Raw genomic sequence first — 18,935 nt, forward strand, 5'->3', positions numbered from 1 at the left:
TTCTTCTAATACATTTCCTTTTGGTTGAAAACACAATATCTTGCACTGAAACAGTGTTTTAGCTGATTAGAGTACTTGGAAACTTTGTTTTTTGCTGTGCCGAAGTCAAAGAAAAGAATTGCAATTATTTGAAATGTGAGAATTCCAAACATGTTACAACTTCTTTTCACATCCATACACTGTTTTCACTTATAATACATTACCTATTGGTAGAAAACAGAATGTCTTGCAATGAAACAATGTTTCAGGTGATTAGAATATTTGCACACTTTGTTAATACAATGAAATAACAGAGTTGCAATTGCTTGCAATGTTTAATTTTGAAAACTTAGAATGTGCTTTCCAATAATCCATTACCTGTTGGGTGAAAACAGAATGTCTTGCAATGAAACAGTGTTTATGGTGTTTGGAAACTTTGTTAATACAATGAAAGAACAGATTTGCAATGTTTTAACTTGAAACCTTAGAATGTGTTTTCTTATACTATGTTACCTTTTGCATGAGAACACAATGTCTTGCACTGAAACAGTGTTAAAGGTGATTAGAACACGTGGAAACTTTTCATACAGTTGCAGAAATGAAAGAACACAATTGCAATTACTTGTAATGTACACATACCCTGTTTTCCCTTATAATACATTACCTGTTGGTTGAAAACAGAATGTCTTGCACTGAAACAGTGTTTCAGTTGATTAGAATGCTTGCACACTTTGTTAATACCATAAAAGGACAGATTTGCAACTGCTTCCAATGTTGAATTATGAAAACTTAAATGTGTTTTCTTGTAACATGTTACCTGTTGGTTAAAAATGTCTTGCAATGAAACAATGTATACTGCGATGAGAATGTTTGGACACTTTATTATTACAATGAAAGAACAGATTTACAACTGCTTGCAATGTTTTAACATGAAAACATAGAATTTGTTTTCTTATAATACCTTACCTGTTGGTTGAAAACAGAATGTCTGGCACTGAAACAGTGTTTTGGGTGAATAGAATGCTTGCACACTTTATTAATACAATGAAAGATCAGATTTGCAACTGCTTGCAATGTTGTAACTGGAAAACCTTGAATGTGTTTTCTTCGAATACATTAACTGTTGCTTTCAACACAAGGTCTTGCAATGAATCAGTGTATATAGCGAATAGAATGGTGGGACACTTTGTTAATAGAATGAAAGAACAGATTTCCAACTCCTTGCAAAGATGTAACTTGAAAACTTAGAATGTGTTTTCTTCTAATACATTACCTGTTGGTTAAAAACAGAATGTCTTGCACTGAAAGAGTGTTTCAGACAATTAGAATGCTTGCTCACTTTGTTAAAACAATGAAAGAACAGATTTGCAACTATGTGCAATATAGTAACTTGAAAACCTAGAATTTGTTTTCTTCTAATACATTACCTGTTGGTTGAATACAGAATGTCTTGCAATAAAACAGAATATATGTCTATTAGAATGTTGGGAAGCAATGTTAAAACAATGAAAGAACAGATTTGCAACTACTTGCAATGTTGTAACTTGAAAACCTAGAATGTGTTTTCTTCTAATACATTACCTGTTGGTTAAAAACAGAATATCTTGCACTGAAAGAGTGTTTCAGACAATTAGAATGCTTGCTCACTTTGTTAAAACAATGAAAGAACAGATTTGCAACTACGTGCAATATAGTAACTTGAAAACCTAGAATTTGTTTTCTTCTAATACATTACCTGTTGGTTGAAAACAGAATGTCTTGCAATGAAACAGAGTATATGTCTATTAGAATGTTGGGAAACAATTTTAAAACAATGAAAGAACAGATTTGCAACTACTTGCAATGTTGTATCTTGAAAACCTAGAATGTGTTTTCTTATAATACATTACCTATTGGTTGAAAACAGAATGTCTTGCAATGAAATTCTGTATATGGCGATTAAAATGGTTGGGACACTTTGTTAATAGAATGAAAGAACAGATTTGCAACTGCTTGCAATGTTGTAACTTGAAAACCTAGAATGTATCTTCTTATAATACATTACCTGTTGGTTGAAAACAGAATGTCTTGCAATGAAATTCTGTATATGGCGATTAAAATGGTTGGGACACTTTGTTAATAGAATGAAAGAACAGATTTGCAACTGCTTGCAATGTTGTAACTTGAAAACCTAGAATGTATCTTCTTATAATACATTACCTGTTGGTTGAAAACAGAATGTCTTGCAATGAAATTCTGTATATGGCGATTAAAATGGTTGGGACACTTTGTTAATAGAATGAAAGAACAGATTTGCAACTGCTTGCAATGTTGTAACTTGAAAACCTAGAATGTATCTTCTTATAATACATTACCTGTTGGTTGAAAACAGAATGTCTTGCAATGAAACAGAATATATGTCTATTAGAATGTTGGGAAACACCGTTAAAACAATGAAAGAACAGATTGGCAATTACTTGCAATGTTGTAATTTGAAAACCTAGAATGTATTTTCTTATAATACATTACCTGTTGGTTAAAAATAGAATGTCTTGCAATGAAATTCTTTATATGGCGATTAAACTGGTGGGACACTTTGTTAATAGAATGAAAGAACAGATTTGCAACTGCTTGCAATGTTGTAACTTGAAAACCTAGAATGTATTTTCTTATAATACATTACCTGTTGGTTGAAAACAGAATGTCTTGTACTGAAAGAGTGTTTCAGACAATTAGAATGCTTGCTCAATTTGTTAAAACAATGAAAGAACAGATTTGCAAATACGTGCAATATTGTAACTTGAAAACCTCGATTTATTTTCTTCTAATACATTACCTGTTGGTTGAATACAGAATGTCTTGCAATAAAACAGAATATATGTCTATTAGAATGTTGGGAAACACTGTTGAAACAAGGAAAGAACAGATTTGCATCTACTTGCAATGTTGTAACTTGAAAATCTAGAATTTGTTTTCTTCTAATACATTACCTGTTGGTTGAAAACAGAATGTCTTGCAATGAAACAGAGTATATGTCTATTAGAATGTTGGGAAACAATGTTAAAACAATGAAAGAACAGATTTGCAACTACTTGCAATGTTATATCTTAAAAACCTAGAATGTATTTTCGTATAATACATTACCAGTTGATTGAAAACAGAATGTCTTGCACTGAAAGAGTGTTTCAGAAAATTAGAATACTTGCTCACCTTGTTAAAACAATGAAAGAACAGATTTGCAACTACTTGCAATATTGTAAATTGAAAACCTAGAATTTGTTTTCTTCTAATACAATACCAGTTGGTTGAAAACAAAATGTCTTGCATGAAACAGTGCTTCAGATAATTAGAATGCTTGCACACTTTATGAAAACAGTGAAAGAACAGATTTGAAACTTTATGCAATGTTGTAAATTGAAAACCTAGAAAGTGTCATTTTCGTTTGAAAACAGAATGTCTTGTACTGAAACAGTGACTGTGGTATACTTTGCAATAATTACATTGCAATTCTCTTCTCTAGCTATACACTGTATACACTGAAAAATATTTTTAAATGAAGACTATCTTTTGTATCCTTTGCAACAAGAATGATTGCAACTCTGTTCTTTTGGTTTTATACACTAAGAAAAAGCTTTTCAAAGCATTGTAATTGCCTTAATTACTGTTTCAGGACAAGATATTCTAGTTTGGACTAAAATAGAAATGATGGGAAGAATCTTCCAAAGATTTTATTTTAAGTGAAGACAATCTGTTGTATATGTCTCAATAAGTACATTGCAACTTTGTTATTTAGGTGTTACACACTATGAAATAACTTTTCAAAGCACTGTAATCGCCTTAAACCCTTTTTCAGGGCAAGAGATTCTACTTTAAACTAAAATATAAATGATGGGAAGAATCTTTCAAAGATTTGAATTTAAGTGAAGACAATCTGTTGTATACTTTGCAATAAATACATTGCAACTCTATTCCCTAGCTTTTGTATATTATGAAACAGCTATTCAAAGCAATGTATTTGCCTTAAAAACTGTTTCAGGTCAAGAGATTCTACATTAGACTAAAATATAAATGATGGGAAGAATCTTTCAAAGATTTGATTTTAAGTAAAGACAATCTGTTGTATTCTTTGTAATAACTACATTGCAACTCTGTTCTCTAGCTTGTACACACTATGAAACAGCTTTTCAAATCACTGTAATTGCCTTAAACACTGTTTCAGCTCAAGAGATTCTACATTAGAGTAAAATATGAATGATGGGAAGAATCTTTCAAAGATTTGATTTTAAGTAAAGACAATCTGTTGTATTCTTTGCATTTACCTTGCAACTCTGTTCTCTAGCTTGTATACACTATGAAACAGTTATTCAAAGCACTGTAGTCGCCTTAAACACTTTCAGGGAAAGAGATTCTAGTTTAGACTAAAATATAAATGATGGGAAGAATCTTTCAAAGATTTGAATTTAAGTGAAGACAATCTGTTGTATACTTTGCAATAAATACATTGCAACTCTATTCCCTAGCTTTTGTACACTATGAAACAGCTATTCAAAGCACTGTAATTGCTTTAAACACTGTGTCAGCTCAAGAGATTCTAGATTAGACTAAAATATAAATGATGGGAAGAATCTTTCAAAGATTTGATTTTAAGTAAAGACAATCTGTTGTATTCCTTGCAATTGCCTTGCAACTCTGTTCTCTAGCTTTTATAGACTAAGAAACAGCTTTTCAAAGCACTGTAATTGCCTTAAACACTGTTTCAGCTCAAGAGATTCTACATTAGACTAAAATATAAATGATGGGAAGAATCTTTCAAAGATTTGATTTTAAGTAAAGACAACTAGTTGTATTCTTTGCATTTACCTTGCAACCCTATTCCCTAGCTTTTATACACTAAGAAACAGCTTTTCAAAACACTGTAATCGCCATAAACACTGTTTCAGGGCAAGAGATTCTACTTTAGACTAAATATAAATGATGGGAAGAATCTTTCAAAGATTTGAATTTAAGTGAAGACAATCTGTTGTATACTTTGCAATAAGTACATTGGAACTCTATTCCCTAGCTTTTGTACACTATGAAAAAGCTTTCCAAAGCACTGTAATCGCCATAAACACTGTTTCAGGGCAAGAGATTCTACTTTAAACTAAAATATAAATGATGGGAAGAATATTTGAAAGATTTGATTTTAAGTAAAGACAATCTGTTGTATTCTTTGCAATAAATATATAGCAACTCTGTTCTCTATCTTTTACACACTATGAAACAACTTTTCAAAGCACTGTAATTGCCTTAAACACTGTTTCAGCTCAAGAGATTCTACATTAGACTAAAATATAAATGATGGGAAGAATCTTTCAAAGATTTGATTTTAAGTAAAGACAATCTGTTGTATTCCTTGCAATTGCCTTGCAACTCTGTTCTCTAGCTTTTATACACTATGAAAAAGATTTTCAAAGCACTGTAATCGCCTTAAACCCTTTTTCAGGGCAAGAGATTCTACTTTAAACTAAAATATAAATGATGGGAAGAATCTTTCAAAGATTTGATTTTAAGTAAAGACAATCTGTTGTATTCTTTGCAATAACTACATTGCAACTCTGTTCTCTAGTTTGTATACACTATGAAACAGCTTTTCAAAGCTCTGTAATAGCCTTAAACACTGTTTCAGCTCAAGAGATTCTACAATAGAGTAAAATATAAATGATGGGAAGAATCTTTCAAATATTTGATTTTAAGTAAAGATAATCTGTTGTATACTTTGCAATCACCTTGCAACTCTGTTCTCTAGCTTTTATAGACTAAGAAACAGCTTTTCAAAGCACTGTAATTGCCTTACACACTGTTTCAGCTCAAGAGATTCGACATTAGACTAAAATATAAATGATGGGATGTATTTTTCAATGATTTGAATTTAAGTGAAGACAATATGTTTTAAAATTTGCAATAAGTACATTGCAACTCTATTCCCTAGCTTTTGTACACTATGAAACAGCAATTCAAAGCACTGTAATTGCCTTAAACAATCTGTCAGCTCAAGAGATCCTAGATTAGACTAAAATATAAATGATGGGAAGAATCTTTCAAAGATTTGATTTTAAGTAAAGACAATCGGTTGTATTCTTTGCATTTACCCTGCAACTCTCTTCCCTAGCTTTTATACACTAAGAAACAGCTTTTCAAAGCACTGTAATCACCATAAACACTGTTTCAGGGCAAGAGATTCTACATTAGACTAAAACATAAATGATGGGAAGAATCTTTCAAAGATTTGATTTTAAGTAAAGACAATCTGTTGTATTCTTTGCAATAACTACATTGCAACTCTGTTCTCTAGTTTGTATACACTATGAAACAGCCTTTCAAAGCACTGTAACTGCCTTAAACATTGTTTCAGCTCAAGAGATTCTAATTTAGAGCAAAATAAGACTGATGGGAAGAATCTTTCAAAGATTGGATTTTAAGTAAAGACAATCTGTTGTATTCTTTGCAATTACCTTGCAACTCTGTTCTCTACCTTTTATAGACTAAGAAACAGCTTTTCAAAGCACTGTTACTGCCTTAAACACTGTTTCAGCTGAAGAGATTCGACATTAGACTAAAATATAAATGATGGGATGTATTTTTCAATGATTTGAATTTAAGTGAAGCCAATCTGTTTTATAATTTGCAATAAGTACATTGCAACTCTATTCCCTAGCTTTTGTACACTATGAAACAGCAATTCAAAGCACTGTAATTGCCTTAAACAATCTGTCAGCTCAAGAGATTCTAGATTAGACTAAAATATAAATGATGGGAAGAATCTTTCAAAGATTTGATTTTAAGTAAAGACAATCGGTTGTATTCTTTGCATTAGCTACATTGCAACTCTCTTCCCTAGCTTTTATACACTAAGAAACAGCTTTTCGAAACACTGTAATCGCCATAAACACTGTTTCAGGGCAAGAGATTCTACTTTAGACTAAATATAAATGATGGGAAGAACCTTTCAAAGATTTGAATTTAAATGAAGACAATCTGTGGCATACTTTGCAATAAGTACATTGCAACTCTATTCCCTAGCTTTTGTACACTATGAAAAAGCTTTGCAAAGCACTGTAATCGCCTTAAACACTGTTTCAGGGCAAGAGATTCTACTTTAGACTAAAATATAAATGATGGGAAGAATCTTTCAAAGATTTGATTTTAATTAAAGACAATCTGTTGTATTCTTTGCAATAACTACATTGCAACTCTGTTCTCTAGTTTGTATACACTATGAAACAGCTTTTCAAAGCTCTGTAATTGCCTTAAACACTGTTTCAGCTCAAGAGATTCTACATTAGACTAAAATATAAATGATGAGAAGAATCTTTCAAAGATTTGATTTTAAGTAAAGACAACTAGTTGTATTCTTTGCATTTACCTTGCAACCCTATTCCCTAGCTTTTATACACTAAGAAACAGCTTTTCAAAACACTGTAATCGCCATAAACACTGTTTCAGGGCAAGAGATTCTACTTTAGACTAAATATAAATGATGGGAAGAATCTTTCAAAGATTTGAATTTAAGTGAAGACAATCTGTTGTATACTTTGCAATAAGTACATTGGAACTCTATTCCCTAGCTTTTGTACACTATGAAAAAGCTTTCCAAAGCACTGTAATCGCCATAAACACTGTTTCAGGGCAAGAGATTCTACTTTAAACTAAAATATAAATGATGGGAAGAATATTTGAAAGATTTGATTTTAAGTAAAGACAATCTGTTGTATTCTTTGCAATAAATATATAGCAACTCTGTTCTCTATCTTTTACACACTATGAAACAGCTTTTCAAAGCACTGTAATTGCCTTAAACACTGTTTCAGCTCAAGAGATTCTACATTAGACTAAAATATAAATGATGGGAAGAATCTGTCAAAGATTTGATTTTAAGTAAAGACAATCTGTTGTATTCCTTGCAATTGCCTTGCAACTCTGTTCTCTAGCTTTTATACACTATGAAAAAGATTTTCAAAGCACTGTAATCGCCTTAAACCCTTTTTCAGGCCAAGAGATTCTACTTTAAACTAAAATATAAATGATGGGAAGAATCTTTCAAAGATTTGATTTTAAGTAAAGACAATCTGTTGTATTCTTTGCAATAACTACATTGCAACTCTGTTCTCTAGTTTGTATACACTATGAAACAGCTTTTCAAAGCTCTGTAATAGCCTTAAACACTGTTTCAGCTCAAGAGATTCTACAATAGAGTAAAATATAAATGATGGGAAGAATCTTTCAAATATTTGATTTTAAGTAAAGATAATCTGTTGTATACTTTGCAATCACCTTGCAACTCTGTTCTCTAGCTTTTATAGACTAAGAAACAGCTTTTCAAAGCACTGTAATTGCCTTACACACTGTTTCAGCTCAAGAGATTCGACATTAGACTAAAATATAAATGATGGGATGTATTTTTCAATGATTTGAATTTAAGTGAAGACAATATGTTTTAAAATTTGCAATAAGTACATTGCAACTCTATTCCCTAGCTTTTGTACACTATGAAACAGTAATTCAAAGCACTGTAATTGCCTTAAACAATCTGTCAGCTCAAGAGATCCTAGATTAGACTAAAATATAAATGATGGGAAGAATCTTTCAAAGATTTGATTTTAAGTAAAGACAATCGGTTGTATTCTTTGCATTTACCCTGCAACTCTCTTCCCTAGCTTTTATACACTAAGAAACAGCTTTTCAAAGCACTGTAATCGCCATAAACACTGTTTCAGGGCAAGAGATTCTACTTTAGGGTAAAATATGAATGATGGGAAGAATCTTTCAAAGATTTGATTTTAAGTAAAGACAATCTGTTGTATTCTTTGCAATAACTACATTGCAACTCTGTTCTCTAGTTTGTATACACTATGAAACAGCTTTTCAAAGCTCTGTAATTGCCTTAAACACTGTTTCAGCTCAAGAGATTCTACATTAGAGTAAAATATAAATGATGGGAAGAATCTTTCAAAGATTTGATTTTAAGTAAAGACAATCTGTTGTATTCTTTGCAATAACTACATTGCAACTCTGTTCTCTAGTTTGTATACACTATGAAACAGCCTTTCAAAGCACTGTAACTGCCTTAAACATTGTTTCAGCTCAAGAGATTCTAATTTAGAGCAAAATAAGACTGATGGGAAGAATCTTTCAAAGATTGGATTTTAAGTAAAGACAATCTGTTGTATTCTTTGCAATTACCTTGCAACTCTGTTCTCTACCTTTTATAGACTAAGAAACAGCTTTTCAAAGCACTGTAACTGCCTTAAACACTGTTTCAGCTGAAGAGAATCGACATTAGACTAAAATATAAATGATGGGATGTATTTTTCAATGATTTGAATTTAAGTGAAGACAATCGGTTGTATTCTTTGCATTAGCTACATTGCAACTCTCTTCCCTAGCTTTTATACACTAAGAAACAGCTTTTCGAAACACTGTAATCGCCATAAACACTGTTTCAGGGCAAGAGATTCTACTTTAGACTAAATATAAATGATGGGAAGAACCTTTCAAAGATTTGAATTTAAATGAAAACAATCTGTGGCATACTTTGCAATAAGTACATTGCAACTCTATTCCCTAGCTTTTGTACACTATGAAAAAGCTTTGCAAAGCACTGTAATCGCCTTAAACACTGTTTCAGGGCAAGAGATTCTACTTTAGACTAAAATTTAAATGATGGGAAGAATCTTTCAAAGATTTGATTTTAATTAAAGACAATCTGTTGTATTCTTTGCAATAACTACATTGCAACTCTGTTCTCTAGTTTGTATACACTATGAAACAGCTTTTCAAAGCTCTGTAATTGCCTTAAACACTGTTTCAGCTCAAGAGATTCTACATTAGACTAAAATATAAATGATGGGAAGAATCTTTCAAAGATTTGATTTTAAGTAAAGACAATCTGTTGTATTCCTAGCAATTACCTTGCAACTCTGTTCTCTAGCTTTTATAGACTAAGAAACACCTTTTCAAAGCACTGTAATCACCTTAAACACTGTTTCAGGGCTAGAGATTCTACTTTAGACTAAAATATAAATGATGAGAAGAATCTTTCAAAGATTTGATTTTAAGTAAAGACAACTGGTTGTATTCTTTGCATTTACCTTGCAACCCTATTCCCTAGCTTTTATACACTAAGAAACAGCTTTTCAAAACACTGTAATCGCCATAAACACTGTTTCAGGGCAAGAGATTCTACTTTAGACTAAATATAAATGATGGGAAGAATCTTTCAAAGATTTTAATTTAAGTGAAGACAATCTGTTGTATACTTTGCAATATGTACATTGGAACTCTATTCCCTAGATTTTGTACACTATGAAAAAGCTTTCCAAAGCACTGTATTCGCCATAAACACTGTTTCAGGGCAAGATATTCTACTTTAAACTAAAATATAAATGATGGGAAGAATATTTGAAAGATTTGATTTTAAGTAAAGACAATCTGTTGTATTCTTTGCAATAACTACATTGCAACTCTGTTCTCTAGTTTGTATACACTATGAAACAGCTTTTCAAAGCTCTGTAATTGCCTTAAACACTGTTTCAGCTCAAGAGATTCTACATTAGACTAAAATATAAATGATGGGAAGAATCTTTCAAAGATTTGATTTTAAGTAAATACAATCTGTTGTATTCCTAGCAATTACCTTGCAACTCTGTTCTCTAGCTTTTATATACGATGAAACAGCTTTTCAAAGCACTGTAATTGCCTTAAACACTGTTTCAGCTCAAGAGATTCTACATTAGACTAAAATATAAATGATGGGAAGAATATTTCAATATTTTGAATTTAAGTGAAGACAATTTGTTAGATACTTTGCAATAAGTACATTTCAACTCTCTTCTTATGGTTTTATACACTATGCAAAAGCATTTCAAAGAATTGTAATCACATTAAACACTGTTTCAGTTCAAGAGATTCTACTTTAGACTAAAATATAAATGATGGGAAGAATCTTTAAAGATTTTATTTCAGTGAAGACAATCTGTTGTATTCTTTGCAATCACCTTGCAACTCTGTTCGCTAGCTTTTATAGACTAAGAAACAGCTTTTCAAAGCACTGTAATTGCCTTAAACACTGTTTCAGCTCAAGAGATTCTACATTAGCCTAAAATATAAATGATGAAAAGAATCTTTCAAAGATTTGATTTTAAGTAAAGACAATCTGTTGTATTCCTTGCAATTGCCTTGCAACTCTGTTCTCTAGCTTTTATAGACTAAGAAACAGCTTTTCAAAGCACTGTAATTGCCTTAAACACTGTTTCAGCTCAAGAGATTCGACAATAGACTAAAATATAAATGATGGGAAGAATATTTCAAAGATTTAATTTTAAGTAAAGACAATCTGTTGCATACTTTGCAATAAGTACATTGCAACTCTATTCCCTAGCTTTTGTACACTATGAAAAAGCTTTGCAAAGCACTGTAATCGCCTTAAACACTGTTTCAGGGCAAGATATTCTACTTTAGACTAAAATATAAATGATGGGAAGAATATTTGAAAGATTTGATTTTGAGTAAAGACAATCTGTTGTATTCTTTGCAATAAATATATAGCAACTCTGTTCTCTAGCTTTTATACACTATGAAACAGCTTTTCAAAGCACTGTAATTGCCTTAAACACTGTTTCAGCTCAAGAGATTCTACATTAGACTAAAATATAAATGATGGGAAGAATCTTTCAAAGATTTGATTTTAAGTAAAGACAATCTGTTGTATTCCTTGCAATTGCCTTGCAACTCTGTTCTCTAGCTTTTATAGATTAAGAAACACCTTTTCAAAGCACTGTAATCGCCTTAAACACTTTTTCAGGGCTAGAGATTCTACTTTAGACTAAAATATAAATGATGAGAAGAATCTTTCAAAGATTTGATTTTAAGTAATGACAATCGGTTGTATTCTTTGCATTTACCCTGCAACTCTCTTCCCTAGCTTTTATACACTAAGAAACAGCTTTTCAAAACACTGTAATCGCCATAAACAATGTTTCAGGGCAAGATATTCTACTTTAGAGTAAAATATAAATGATGGGAAGAATCTTTCAAAGATTTGATTTTAAGTAAAGACAATCTGTTGTATTCTTTGCAATAACTACAATGCAACACTGTTCTCTAGTTTGTATACACTATGAAACAGCTTTTCAAAGCTCTGTAATTGCCTTAAACACTGTTTCAGCTCAAGAGATTCTACATTAGAGTAAAATATAAATGATGGGAAGAATCTTTCAGGGATTTGAATTTAAGTAAAGAGAATCTGTTGCATTCTTTGCAATAACTACATTGCAACTCTGTTCTCTAGTTTGTATACACTATGAAACAGCTTTTCAAAGCTCTGTAATTGCCTTAAACACTGTTTCAGCTCAAGAGATTCTACATTAGAGTAAAATATAAATGATGGGAAGAATCTTTCAAAGATTTGATTTTAATTAAAGACAATCTGTTGTATTCTTTGCAATAACTACATTGCAACTCTGTTCTCTAGTTTGTATACACTATGAAACAGCTTTTCAAAGCTCTGTAATTGCCTTAAACACTGTTTCAGCTCAAGAGATTCTACATTAGACTAAAATATAAATGATGGGAAGAATCTTTCAAAGATTTGATTTTAAGTAAAGACAATCTGTTGTATTCCTAGCAATTACCTTGCAACTCTGTTCTCTAGCTTTTATAGACTAAGAAACACCTTTTCAAAGCACTGTAATCGCCTTAAACACTGTTTCAGGGCTAGAGATTCTACTTTAGACTAAAATATAAATGATGAGAAGAATCTTTCAAAGATTTGATTTTAAGTAAAGAGAATCTGTTGTATTCTTTGCAATAACTACATTGCAACTCTGTTCTCTAGTTTGTATACACTATGAAACAGCTTTTCAAAGCTCTGTAATTGCCTTAAACACTGTTTCAGCTCAAGAGAGTCTACATTAGAGTAAAATATAAATGATGGGAAGAATCTTTCAAAGATTTGATTTTAATTAAAGACAATCTGTTGTATTCTTTGCAATAACTACATTGCAACTCTGTTCTCTAGTTTGTATACACTATGAAACAGCTTTTCAAAGCTCTGTAATTGCCTTAAACACTGTTTCAGCTCAAGAGATTCTACATTAGACTAAAATATAAATGATGGGAAGAATCTTTCAAAGATTTGATTTTAAGTAAAGACAATCTGTTGTATTCCTTGCAATTGCCTTGCAACTCTGTTCTCTAGCTTTTATAGATTAAGAAACACCTTTTCAAAGCACTGTAATCGCCTTAAACACTTTTTCAGGGCTAGAGATTCTACTTTAGACTAAAATATAAATGATGAGAAGAATCTTTCAAAGATTTGATTTTAAGTAAAGACAATCTGTTGTATTCCTAGCAATTACCTTGCAACTCTGTTCTCTAGCTTTTATAGACTAAGAAACACCTTTTCAAAGCACTGTAATCGCCTTAAACACTGTTTCAGTGCTAGAGATTCTACTTTAGACTAAAATATAAATGATGAGAAGAATCTTTCAAAGATTTGATTTTAAGTAAAGAGAATCTGTTGTATTCTTTGCAATAACTACATTGCAACTCTGTTCTCTAGTTTGTATACACTATGAAACAGCTTTTCAAAGCTCTGTAATTGCCTTAAACACTGTTTCAGCTCAAGAGAGTCTACATTAGAGTAAAATATAAATGATGGGAAGAATCTTTCAAAGATTTGATTTTAATTAAAGACAATCTGTTGTATTCTTTGCAATAACTACATTGCAACTCTGTTCTCTAGTTTGTATACACTATGAAACAGCTTTTCAAAGCTCTGTAATTGCCTTAAACACTGTTTCAGCTCAAGAGATTCTACATTAGACTAAAATATAAATGATGGGAAGAATCTTTCAAAGATTTGATTTTAAGTAAAGACAATCTGTTGTATTCCTAGCAATTACCTTGCAACTCTGTTCTCTAGCTTTTATAGACTAAGAAACACCTTTTCAAAGCACTGTAATCGCCTTAAACACTGTTTCAGGGCTAGAGATTCTACTTTAGACTAAAATATAAATGATGAGAAGAATCTTTCAAAGATTTGATTTTAAGTAAAGAGAATCTGTTGTATTCTTTGCAATAACTACATTGCAACTCTGTTCTCTAGTTTGTATACACTATGAAACAGCTTTTCAAAGCTCTGTAATTGCCTTAAACACTGTTTCAGCTCAAGAGAGTCTACATTAGAGTAAAATATAAATGATGGGAAGAATCTTTCAAAGATTTGATTTTAATTAAAGACAATCTGTTGTATTCTTTGCAATAACTACATTGCAACTCTGTTCTCTAGTTTGTATACACTATGAAACAGCTTTTCAAAGCTCTGTAATTGCCTTAAACACTGTTTCAGCTCAAGAGATTCTACATTAGACTAAAATATAAATGATGGGAAGAATCTTTCAAAGATTTGATTTTAAGTAAAGACAATCTGTTGTATTCCTAGCAATTACCTTGCAACTCTGTTCTCTAGCTTTTATAGACTAAGAAACACCTTTTCAAAGCACTGTAATCGCCTTAAACACTGTTTCAGGGCTAGAGATTCTACTTTAGACTAAAATATAAATGATGAGAAGAATCTTTCAAAGATTTGATTTTAAGTAAAGACAACTGGTTGTATTCTTTGCATTTACTTTGCAACCCTATTCCCTAGCTTTTATACACTAAGAAACAGCTTTTCAAAACACTGTAATCGCCATAAACAATGTTTCAGGGCAAGAGATTCTACTTTAGAGTAAAATATAAATGATGGGAAGAATCTTTCAAAGATTTGATTTTAAGTAAAGACAATCTGTTGTATTCTTTGCAATAACTACATTGCAACTCTGTTCTCTAGTTTGTATACACTATGAAACAACTTTTCAAAGCTCTGTAATTGCCTTAAACACTGTTTCAGCTCAAGAGATTCTACATTAGAGTAAAATATAAATGATGGGAAGAATCTTTCAAAGATTTGATTTTAAGTAAAGAGAATCTGTTGTATTCTTTGCAATAACTACATTGCAACTCTGTTCTCTAGTTTGTATACACTATGAAACAGCTTTTCAAAGCTCTGTAATTGCCTTAAACACTGTTTCAGCTCAAGAGATTCTACATTAGAGTAAAATATAAATGATGGGAAGAATCTTTCAAAGATTTGATTTTAATTAAAGACAATCTGTTGTATTCTTTGCAATAACTACATTGCAACTCTGTTCTCTAGTTTGTATACACTATGAAACAGCTTTTCAAAGCTCTGTAATTGCCTTAAACACTGTTTCAGCTCAAGAGATTCTACATTAGACTAAAATATAAATGATGGGAAGAATCTTTCAAAGATTTGATTTTAAGTAAAGACAATCTGTTGTATTCGTAGCAATTACCTTGCAACTCTGTTCTCTAGCTTTTATAGACTAAGAAACACCTTTTCAGAGCACTGTAATCGCCTTAAACACTGTTTCAGGGCTAGAGATTCTACTTTAGACTAAAATATAAATGATGAGAAGAATCTTTCAAAGATTTGATTTTAAGTAAAGACAACTGGTTGTATTCTTTGCATTTCCTTGCAACCCTATTCCCTAGCTTTTATACACTAAGAAACAGCTTTTCAAAACACTGTAATCGCCATAAACACTGTTTCAGGGCAAGAGATTCTACTTTAGACTAAATATAAATGATGGGAAGAATCTTTCAAAGATTTTAATTTAAGTGAAGACAATCTGTTGTATACTTTGCAATAAGTACATTGGAACTCTATTCCCTAGATTTTGTACACTATGAAAAAGCTTTCCAAAGCACTGTATTCGCCATAAACACTGTTTCAGGGCAAGATATTCTACTTTAAACTAAAATATAAATGATGGGAAGAATATTTGAAAGATTTGATTTTAAGTAAAGACAATCTGTTGTATTCTTTGCAATAAATATGTAGCAACTCTGTTCTCTAGTTTGTATACACTGTGAAACAGCTTTTCAAAGCTCTGTAATTGCCTTAAACACTGTTTCAGCTCAAGAGATTCTACATTAGAGTAAAATATAAATGATGGGAAGAATCTTTCAAAGATTTGATTTTAATTAAAGACAATCTGTTGTATTCTTTGCAATAACTACATTGTAACTCTGTTCTCTAGTATGTATACACTATGAAACAGCTTTTCAAAGCTCTGTAATTGCCTTAAACACTGTTTCAGCTCAAGAGATTCTACATTAGAATAAAATATAAATGATGGGAAGAATCTTTCAAAGATTTGATTTTAAGTAAAGACAATCTGTTGTATTCCTTGCAATTGCCTTGCAACTCTGTTCTCTAGCTTTTATAGACTAAGAAACAGCTTTTCAAAGCACTGTAATTGCCTTAAACACTGTTTCAGCTCAAGAGATTCGACATTAGACTAAAATATAAATGATGGGAAGAATCTTTCAAAGATTTGATTTTAAGTAAAGACAATCTGTTGCATACTTTGCAATAAGTACATTGGAACTCTATTCCCTAGCTTTTGTACACTATGAAAAAGCTTTGCAAAGCACTGTAATCGCCTTAAACACTGTTTCAGGGCAAGATATTCTACTTTAGACTAAAATATAAATGATGGGAAGAATATTTGAAAGATTTGATTTTGAGTAAAGACAATCTGTTGTATTCTTTGCAATAAATATATAGCAACTCTGTTCTCTAGCTTTTATACACTATGAAACAGCTTTTCAAAGCACTGTAATTGCCTTAAACACTGTTTCAGCTCAAGAGATTCTACATTAGACTAAAATATAAATGATGGGAAGAATCTTTCAAAGATTTGATTTTAAGTAAAGACAATCTGTTGTATTCTTTGCAATAACTACATTGCAACTCTGTTCTCTAGTTTGTATACACTATGAAACAGCTTTTCAAAGCTCTGTAATTGCCTTAAACACTGTTTCAGCACAAGAGATTCTACATTAGAGTAAAATATAAATGATGGGAAGAATCTTTCAATGATTTGATTTTAATTAAAGAGAATCTGTTGTATTCTTTGCAATAACTACATTGCAACTCTGTTCTCTAGTTTGTATACACTATGAAACAGCTTTTCAAAGCTCTGTAATTGCCTTAAACACTGTTTCAGCTCAAGAGATTCTACATTAGACTAAAATATAAATGATGGGAAGAATCTTTCAAAGATTTGATTTTAAGTAAAGACAATCTGTTGTATTCCTAGCAATTACCTTGCAACTCTGTTCTCTAGCTTTTATAGACTAAGAAACACCTTTTCAAAGCACTGTAATCGCCTTAAACACTGTTTCAGGGCTAGAGATTCTACTTTAGACTAAAATATAAATGATGAGAAGAATCTTTCAAAGATTTGATTTTAAGTAAAGAGAATCTGTTGTATTCTTTGCAATAACTACATTGCAACTCTGTTCTCTAGTTTGTATACACTATGAAACAGCTTTTCAAAGCTCTGTAATTGCCTTAAACACTGTTTCAGCTCAAGAGATTCTACATTAGAGTAAAATATAAATGATGGGAAGAATCTTTCAAAGATTTGATTTTAATTAAAGACAATCTGTTGTATTCTTTGCAATAACTACATTGCAACTCTGTTCTCTAGTTTGTATACACTATGAAACAGCTTTTCAAAGCTCTGTAATTGCCTTAAACACTGTTTCAGCTCAAGAGATTCTACATTAGACTAAAATATAAATGATGGGAAGAATCTTTCAAAGATTTGATTTTAAGTAAAGACAATCTGTTGTATTCCTAGCAATTACCTTGCAACTCTGTTCTCTAGCTTTTATAGACTAAGAAACACCTTTTCAAAGCACTGTAATCGCCTTAAACACTGTTTCAGGGCTAGAGATTCTACTTTAGACTAAAATATAAATGATGAGAAGAATCTTTCAAAGATTTGATTTTAAGTAAAGACAACTGGTTGTATTCTTTGCATTTACTTTGCAACCCTATTCCCTAGCTTTTATACACTAAGAAACAGCTTTTCAAAACACTGTAATCGCCATAAACAATGTTTCAGGGCAAGAGATTCTACTTTAGAGTAAAATATAAATGATGGGAAGAATCTTTCAAAGATTTGATTTTAAGTAAAGACAATCTGTTGTATTCTTTGCAATAACTACATTGCAACTCTGTTCTCTAGTTTGTATACACTATGAAACAGCTTTTCAAAGCTCTGTAATTGCCTTAAACACTGTTTCAGCTCAAGAGATTCTACATTAGACTAAAATATAAATGATGGGAAGAATCTTTCAAAGATTTGATTTTAAGTAAAGACAATCTGTTGTATTCCTAGCAATTACCTTGCAACTCTGTTCTCTAGCTTTTATAGACTAAGAAACACCTTTTCAAAGCACTGTAATCGCCTTAAACACTGTTTCAGGGCTAGAGATTCTACTTTAGACTAAAATATAAATGATGAGAAGAATCTTTCAAAGATTTGATTTTAAGTAAAGAGAATCTGTTGTATTCTTTGCAATAACTACATTGCAACTCTGTTCTCTAGTTTGTATACACTATGAAACAGCTTTTCAAAGCTCTGTAATTGCCTTAAACACTGTTTCAGCTCAAGAGAGTCTACATTAGAGTAAAATATAAATGATGGGAAGAATCTTTCAAAGATTTGATTTTAATTAAAGACAATCTGTTGTATTCTTTGCAATAACTACATTGCAACTCTGTTCTCTAGTTTGTATACACTATGAAACAGCTTTTCAAAGCTCTGTAATTGCCTTAAACACTGTTTCAGCTCAAGAGATTCTACATTAGACTAAAATATAAATGATGGGAAGAATCTTTCAAAGATTTGATTTTAAGTAAAGACAATCTGTTGTATTCCTTGCAATTGCCTTGCAACTCTGTTCTCTAGCTTTTATAGATTAAGAAACACCTTTTCAAAGCACTGTAATCGCCTTAAACACTTTTTCAGGGCTAGAGATTCTACTTTAGACTAAAATATAAATGATGAGAAGAA

Source organism: Electrophorus electricus, chromosome 7 (genome assembly GCF_041902795.1).
Source record: "Electrophorus electricus isolate QZ-2024a chromosome 7, ASM4190279v1, whole genome shotgun sequence".
In the NCBI taxonomy this organism is placed as follows: Eukaryota; Metazoa; Chordata; class Actinopteri; order Gymnotiformes; family Gymnotidae; genus Electrophorus; species Electrophorus electricus.